We start from the raw sequence: 9045 nt of genomic DNA on the forward strand, positions 1-9045 counted from the left end.
TGTCAAATGTAGTTGAGCAATTTCAGAGTTACTACAGAGATCATGTTCAAAGAATATGTGTTTATGATAGTTTGATTTTAAAAAGGTTGTTTTTTTCATCTTACATATTTAGTTAAATTATTTTTATTCATAGAATGTCTATTTTTAGGCCATCAAAAAGTCATAGGTCAGGTAAGTATTTTAAAAATTTTTTGCAGTTTAAGTTTAAAGATCCTAGTTGTTTATGATAGTATTGACTTAAGTTTTTATTAATTTCTCTATTCTTATTTCGATTAAGCTTGTTTTTTGTTCTTTGAGTAATTTGTTATCTTTTACCCTTTATGACCTTAGTGGCAGTTAAAATAATTTGAAAAGGCCTTGACTGTATCTTTAGCCTGCTTCCAATCATTTCGGTGTCAGTTTGGGAGTGTAACTGTGTCCTCATTGAACCCATGAACCCCAGAATTTTCTGCATCCATTAAGTATAAATGTTGTCTTAATTCTGAGCTCACATGACTTGGGAAGAAAACACATGGCTGGGTTAAAAAAACCAACTCTCCTCACCTCTTAATCTTGAAGAGATGGCATGTGGACTCTGTTTATTTGCTTTTTTTTTTTTTTTTTTGAGATTTGCCTCTTGTTGAGAAATTGGGTAACAAATATAGTTAAAAGTATACTAAAAAAAAAAGAAAAAAAAGTTCAATGTGGGGCGTTTCTACCCACTTTAGACGTTTTTATGTTTTTGGATAAAACACTTACATGGCCTGTATATTTTAATATGCTTTTAGCAACACAATAGTGTGAGAGTTGCCTACCATACACATTGTTATAATCATACTTTCAAACAGTAAGCCCTAGCCATCACTCACTATTGATTATTCCTCATTGTTCTCAACTCCAACTAGATAAACCTTTGGTACGTATTCCCCTGGATCCCATCACATGGTGGTTCTCCCTTCTCTCTGTTACATTCTTTTCTGTTCTATGGTGGTTTCTTCTTCTCTCTCCTCCTCTTCATTGTCTCCCCTCTCCAAACCTACATAAACTCAACTTAATCTATCACTTTTCTGTCTAGTTACTGCCCCAAATTACTTCGGGGGTAAGGTCCCAAAAGCTACATACAGAATCTAGATCTTGGGGAACAATATAAAACATTACAGCACACAAAGACAAACCTTAACAAATCGTGTTGGAATTTTGATGGATTTCAATATATTTATAGTTTGTTTTATTAAGGTGACTGTTTTTACTATGCTAATTCCAGTAATAGATAAACATTAGAGATCTTCTCACCTTCTGATCTTTTTCAACTTCCTTCTACAGAGACCTGATTTTTTTTTTGTGATATACATTTTTCACTTGATTGATTAAGCAACAGCCAATGCTGGTGAAGATCTTGAGCAATGGGGACATTCTTCCATTGCTGGTAGGACTGCTGATTCCACTCTAGAAATAAATATTTCTGTTTCTTGGAAAGTGGGAAATTGATAAATCAATTGATAAATTGATAAACCTCAAAAGCCAAGCATACTACTCTTAAGTATATACCCAACAGATGCTCCATCTTGATGAGAGGACATTTGTTTAACTATGTTCAAAGTGGCTTTATTTATAGTAGCCAGATACTTAAAACAACTAGAGGTCACTTATTTAAATAATGGATAAATAAAATGTGGAACATTTTCAAAACAAAATGTAATTCTGCTGTTAAAAACTGACATTATGAATTTTGCAGGCAAATGGATGAAACTAAAAAATTCATCTTGAATGAGGCAACCCAAATCCAGAAGTAGAAACATGAGCATGTGTATCCCAGTTGTCATAATTGAGACTTCCTAAGATACCTGATGAAATTAGATTGAGAGATTCATGGCCAAACATTTGGCACAGCTCAGAAACTTCCCAGAAGATAGGGAGGTTCAATGGTATGAGTCAGAGGAGTAATAGACACCAAAAGAATATGGCCCACAGATTCAACTTATAAAGGCTTATAGAGGTACAAAGATACTGAATCAGTAATTACAGAGTCTGTATATGTTTGAACTAGGTTTTCTTCTTATATGTTGTGGCTGTTTAGCTTTAAGTGTCTTTGGGACTCTTAACAATAGGAATTCACATGTCTCTAACTCCTTTGCTTGCTCTTGAAACACATTTCCTCTAGCTGAGTGGCCCCATCCTTTATGATATAAAGATTTGTGTTTAATCTTAATTCATCTTGTTATGCTGTGTTCCTTTGTATCCCCACAGTTTGCATGGACAGTTGTGCTGTTGTCTATAACCACAACTTCCTGTAGAAGGAAAAGTTGATGAAATATTCTCAATGTTGAATTGTCAAATATTTCTGTGCCGAGTGTCAGAAAAGGGATTAGAAATAGGAATCCAAATTTCTGAAAAACAGCAAGCCAAGATATCCCCTTGATTAATCAAACTGATGGATGAAAAACACTCAGACTTAGAGAATCTTTACTCATTTTATGATCTAAAGTCATAATGTTAATAAACTCACTGAAGATAAGAAAGAGGGCCAGAGGTACTTGCAATGACATTTCAGCATTTCATAAGAGAAAAAACACAGCAAGCTTTCCAACTGTCATCTTCTGTTGACCTTTTTGAAGCCTTTTCCAAGGTAATCTGTATCTCTTTCACCATCTGAAATGCAGAGATGTAGGGTGTCAGCATTAGTCTGTAATCTATTGTATCTTTGCTGAATCACAGCTGTGACCCCAACTGCTCCATTGTATCCAACAATCCCAAAGTCTTACTGCATGCTGTATAAGAAATTGAGGCAGGACAGATGCTCATCATATGCTACCTAGATATGCTGATGACCAGACAGGAGCATAGGAAGCACCTAAAGAACCAGTACTGCTTTGAGAGTGACTCAATCTGGTGCCAAACTCAAAAGAAAGCTGCTGATATGCTAATGGGTAGTGAGAAAAAATGAAGGGGTATCAAGAATTGCTGAAAAAAATGAAAAGCCAAATGCACATTGGAATTAGGAGCAGGTTTGGGCCTTGTGCTAGGCTATCTCTTAAGCAGCAACTCTGAACAGCTTCTTGACATAACATTTAGCATGTGAAGGTGCCATGGATGTCTTCATCAACCTGGGAGTGATGGAGGAGGTTATGTTCTATGCCATGTGCACCCTAGAACTAGCTGTGCAGATTTTTTTTCCTGGAAACCATCTCATCAGAAGCATTCAAGCATTGAAAGTTGGCAAGCTGCAACTCTGTCAAGACATGTTTCCTTAAGCCATGAAGAAGCTAAGGCTGGTCTTTCACATTTTGAAAGTGACGCTGGCTGAGAACAACAGTGAGAGTGATTGAGGTACCTGCGAGAATGTGGTGCCAACATAAGAATCACCTAAGGAATCCAAGAAGTTCAGGGGAGGTGGGATACCTCACATCCTTAATCAAACACCTTACTAAAGTCACATTCAGTAAAGTTTGATATATGGGCCTGCTATAGAAATAGCCACTGTATTTACATGGATAAATGTTTCTGTCATGTGCTATGAGAAGACTTATTTGGGACATAGGAGAACCATTATAATAAATACAAAAGATGTGTTGAACATGCCATTGGCAACTTGGTTTTGCCTACTCACACATCATTTTGATTGTTTTGATCTCAGAACTGGAATTATGAACATACAGAAAAAAATGTAAAACCAGACAGCACTTGAGAGGCAGGGGAAGTGGAACTCTCAGAATCTGAGGCCAGTTTGGTCCTCAGAGTGAATCCCAGGATATGGATGGCTATAAAGAAAGACCCAGTTTCAAATATAAAACAGAACATAAAATAGGGTGGAATAAGTTAAAGCTTCCTGTTTATATATGTGTAGGGGTAAATGGATAAAAGTAACCATTTTCACATATTTGATATTTCAATATTTGAATACATGTATATGACACAGACTTATCAACAAGCAAATACAGCCTCCCTTTATACTTCTGCCTCCATGGCTCACCACTTCTCATAACTAGCCATCCCAACTTTTACACAGGAGGGCGAAAGTGTGGTAATTGCCTATGTCCCTGGGTTATTTGCTGTCTTCTAATTTTCTGCCCATCTGTGTACAAAACAATTTCTTCAGAGATATGAGAGCTGCCGAAGAGTTACAGTTTGTAAAGTGGAGGGGGATCTGTAGCCACTGACCTCACTGTGGCAGAAAGGGTGGGGTGGGTCAGGGCATGGGTGTGTGGATCTCTGTGAGCTATCAGGTCTTTCCCACAGCTGCCACTGCTCCTGAGTCACTGTGTTACGAGTGCTAGGAGCCAAGGTCATAGCCACCAAACAGAAAGTGACTACTGGTGACTCAAGCAGCTTCCGGTAGCAAAGGTTTATTAAGGGAATTTTTCTTACACAATGTGATATATATATATATATATATATATATATATATATATATATATATATATATATATGACAAACACTCTCAGATGATCTTTGATGAAATAACTCATGTTTTTTATTACTTTTGGACAGGATCCTTCTGGATCTTAGCATCTAAGAATAGATCCTTTCTATTGGCTTGGTCTGAAATATTAGGAATGCCTCTTCTGCATATGGAGGGTCTTTGGGTGCTGCCCCTAAAAGAGTAATTGTCACAGTCCCTCCATGAGATATTGTGATCACATGTTCCAGGACAAGAACCTGGTTAGGAGTAAGTGAAACTCCTATCATCCTAAGTTATGAGGGTACCAGGGTTTTTGAATCTACTCAACTCTACCAAGTTTTTGTCTGGTGTCACAGTTCCCTTTGCCCCACAATTTTTCCAGTTCTATCCATTCTGCTGCAGATGATAGTGTTTCACTCTTCTTTATAACTGAGTAATATCCAATCATCTATATGTACTTTGTTATATGTTGGTAAGCACCTAAATCAATTGTAGCCTCAACTATTATGAATGGCTTCACAGTAGATATGGACAGCCAAGTATGTTTGGGATTTACAGGTTTACTTTCCCTTAGAAATGCTCCTACAATTAGGATGGCTAGATTCCATGGTAGTCTAACCTGTAAATCACAGATGAACCTACATACTGTCATTCTGTTTTAGGTTACAACCAATAAGGTATGAAAGTTCCTTTTTTCCATGGTCATGCCTGCATTTGTTATTTGGGGGTTTTTCCTTCTTTGATGTTGGCTTTAATAGCACTTTACCTCACATATAATATATTTTCTTGAGGTTCTGATTTCTCTGATGACTGATGGTATTCATTGTGCCTTATGGATTTGATCAGAGCAGTTGTACTTTTTGTATTAAGATTCTAGTGTTTTAAATTTCTTACATATTTTAAATATACTATGTATTATGGATATAAATTCTTCATTGAAAGGATAACTGGCAAGCAAGTCTCTCTTTTTATTTTATTTTATTTTTATTTTATATTATTTTATTTTGTTTAATTTTATTTATTTTTACGCTCCAGATTTCATTCTGCTCCTGGTCCATTCTGCTGACTGTTCCACATTCCATACCTCCTTATTTCCCCTCTCCACATTCACCCCTCCCATCTTCAAAAAATGTCCCTACTCACCTAACTCACCAGACCTCTAAACTTACTGGGACTTCCAATCTTGAGGGTTAGGTACATATTCTCTCAAGGAACCCAGACCAGAGAGTCCTCTGTTGTATGTATTGGGGGCCTCATATCAGCTGGTTGGTGATCCAGTGTCTGAGCGATCTTGGGGGTCCAGGTTAATTGAGACTGCTGGTTGCCCTCCTGCTCAGCTTACTCTAGCTTTCCCCTAATTCAGTCAGAAGGGTTAGCAGTTTCTGTTCATTGGTTGGGTGCACATATCTGCTTCTGACTCTTTCAGCTGCTTGTTGGGTCTTTTGGAGGGCAGTCATGATAGGTCCCATTTTTATGAGTGCCCTAAAGCACTCATAATAGTGTCAGACCTTGGGATCTCCACTTGATTTGGATCCCACCTTGGGCATGTCAATGGACCTTCTTTTCCTCAGGCTCTTCTCCATTTCTGTCCCTGCAGTTCTTTCAGAAAAGAGTAATTTTGTTTCAGATCTTTGACTGTAGGATAGCAACACCATCCCTTACTTGATGTGCTGTCTTTCTGCTAGAGGTGAGTTCAACATGTTCCCTATCCATACTTTAGGGCATTTCATCGACTCCCTTTGAGTCCTGAGGGTCTTTCACTTCCCAGGTCTCTGGTACATTCTAGAGTATCCTCTTAACTTCCTTTCTCTCATGGTCACCTGTTTCATTCTTTGTGCTTGTCCTCAGGGCTTCAGTCCTTTTCCACCACCCAATAACAGATCATGTTCCCCCCAAACCCTATCCCCTTTCCCTCCTGTGTCTTGCCCTCCCTTACCCCTTGTGGTTGCTTTCTTTTCCCTCCCAAATGGGACTGAGGAATCCTCACTTGGGCCCTCCAGCTTGTTGATCTTTTTAAGTCCTGTGGACTGTATCATGGGTATTCTGTACGTTTTTTGGCTAGTATCCACCTATTAGTGAGAACATACTGTTCCCATCCTTTTGTATATGTATTACCTCACTCAGGATATTTTCTAGTTCCATCCATTTGCCTGCATAACTCAGGATGTCCTCATTTTTAATAGCTGAGTAGTATTCCATTGGCCCCATTCTACTTCCCTTTATTTCTTCTCAAATATTATTCTTTATAATGTTACTCAGCCTCCTCCTATTTACTAGAGATTTCCATAAGTTCATTCACTAATAACCAGAAGACAGGCAAGGACATTTTGATATCTCCTATGCAAATGGAATTAGTCCAAAATGCTTCAATTTAGCCTCAGGCAGATTCTTCACAAAATAACACAAGAAAATGCATCACAACCTTTCAGATTGGACAATCTAATATGAACAACTTCATAATTATAGTTGTTTTTCTAAAAAATTGAGTCTAGTATGTGCCAAAATAATGTAAATCTAGTCATCAGACTAGATATATCATATCAGTGCCACCCTCTAAAGGCCTCCCTGCTTCATTAGACAGGCAGAAGCATGATTGACAAGGGAGAGGAAGAATGCTGCTGGTGGTCTCAGTTTCTTCCTCTTCTATAAAGTATTCAATATATTAATGACAGTTATAGCCAACATATTTATACAATAATCTCCAGTACATTGGTCTGTACCTCCAACTCCATGTACATGGGTTTGGAGGTTATGTTTCTAATGCATGGCTTTGGAGGCATCTTCAAATTTGAGGAGAGTGAGGGGTTGGAGAATATTGACATGGTTATATGAACAGATGATATCAGAAATTGGTTGAACCCTTTTCATGGGGCAAAACAGTTTATAGACACTCTTCTACCGTTGCTAATTGACATACAGCTCTATCCAACCATTTATGTGCTGTTATCCCTGCTTTCTTATAACAGCGACGTCTACTAGATCTACTGTGGGCAAAATGCCTGTGCTATGTGGCCTATTATGTTTACATGAATAGTTGTCACCATTATGCCAAAGTTCATAGAAAAAAACAAGAGTAAGGTAAAACCCGGGAAGGAAGAAGGAAGGAAGGAAAGAAGGAAATCAAAGAAAGGAAAGTGAATAAGGTACAGAAGGCCAGAGGGGTAAAAGAATGGAGCAGAAGTGTAATTTGAGTTTAGAAAGGAGGAATGGTAGAGAAAGGGAAGAAAACAAAGGAAAGAAAAAGTGGAAAGAAGAAGAAAGAAATAGAGGAGAGAAGGGAGCAGGGAGACAGGATAGTGATAACGAAAAAGTAAGGTGAGGAAGGAAGGAAGAGAAAAATGGAAAGAAACACAAAATAAAGGGATGGAGGGAGAAAATTCTATTATGCACAGTGAAAGAGGAAATGACATTATTTGCATATGATGCAAGTTTCATTCCAGAAAATACTAAGAAGTATATCTCAAAGGGGAGAAATATTATGTAACCAAAGATATGTGATAGATCTGAACCAAGGAGCAGATCCTGTGGTAAAATAAGACTAAGGAAAAGGGACTGCACATTTAAAATGTGCTGACATCAGGAAGAGAAAAAATGAATTTTACCGTCAAAGTAATTATCTCTTGGGGAAAATCTTGATAAATCAACTTATTCTCATGGAAACAGCCTGAATTGACTAGTATTTGCTATCTTCTTTGGCACCATTTGGATACAAAATAAAATCCTTAATATACTGTCTGTTGTATATTGACTTCTTTCTTTCCAACTTGTATCTCTTTGACCTCCTTTTGTTGTCTAATTGCTCTGGCTAAAACTTCAAGTATTCTTAAGACTCCAGAGATCCAAATAACTGTATTAAAAATGAGGTACAAAGTTAAACAAGGAATTTTCAGCTGAGAAATTTAAAATGGCAAAGAAGCATCTAAAAAAAATTGTTCAACATCCGTAGTCATCAGGGCAATACAAATCAAAACAACCCTTAGATTCCACTTCACACCAATGAGAATGACTACCATAAAAAAACCGAGGTGGCAGCAAATGCTGTTGAGGATGTTGTGAAAGAGGTACACTCTTCCGTTGCTGGTGGGACTGCAAACTGGTAAAACCACTTCTGAAAACATTTTGGCTGTTCCTCAGAAAACTGGAAATAGTTCTACCTGGAAACCCAGTTATACCACTATTGAGGATATACTTAAGGGATGCTCTAACATATAACAAAGACACATGTTCCACTAGGTTTATAGGAGCCTTATTTATAATAACCAGAAGCTAGAAAGAACCCTGATGTCCTTCAACAGAGGAAAAGATACAAAAAATATGGTATATTTACACAATGGAATTCCACTCAGCTATTAAAAACAATGACTTCATGAAATTTGCAAGTTAAATGGATGGAAATAGAAAATATCCTATGTGAGGTAACCCTATCGCAAAGGAACACACGTGGTTTGTACTCACTGATAAGTGGATAGTTGACCAAAAGCTCAGAGTACCCATGATACACACCACAAACCATATGAAGCTTAAGAAGATGGAAGACCAAAAAGTGTGGACACTTCAATCCTTCATAGAGCGAGGATCAAAATAATCACAGGACACAAAGGGACAGAGGGTTCTGGGAGGGAGGGAGGAGGGGGAAGGATTAAAGGGGAGCAGGATCAGGAATGGGA

At 37.7% G+C, this 9045-nt stretch overlaps 1 pseudogene; it reads left to right on the top strand.

Annotated features, from left to right (window-relative positions):
* The first annotated feature begins 2279 nt into the window (after positions 1-2279).
* Smyd3-ps1 (SET and MYND domain containing 3, pseudogene 1) lies at positions 2280-3305 on the top strand (annotated as a pseudogene).
* Positions 3306-9045: the final 5740 nt, after the last annotated feature.

Source organism: Rattus norvegicus, chromosome 13 (genome assembly GCF_036323735.1).
Source record: "Rattus norvegicus strain BN/NHsdMcwi chromosome 13, GRCr8, whole genome shotgun sequence".
NCBI classification, from domain to species: domain Eukaryota; kingdom Metazoa; phylum Chordata; class Mammalia; order Rodentia; family Muridae; genus Rattus; species Rattus norvegicus.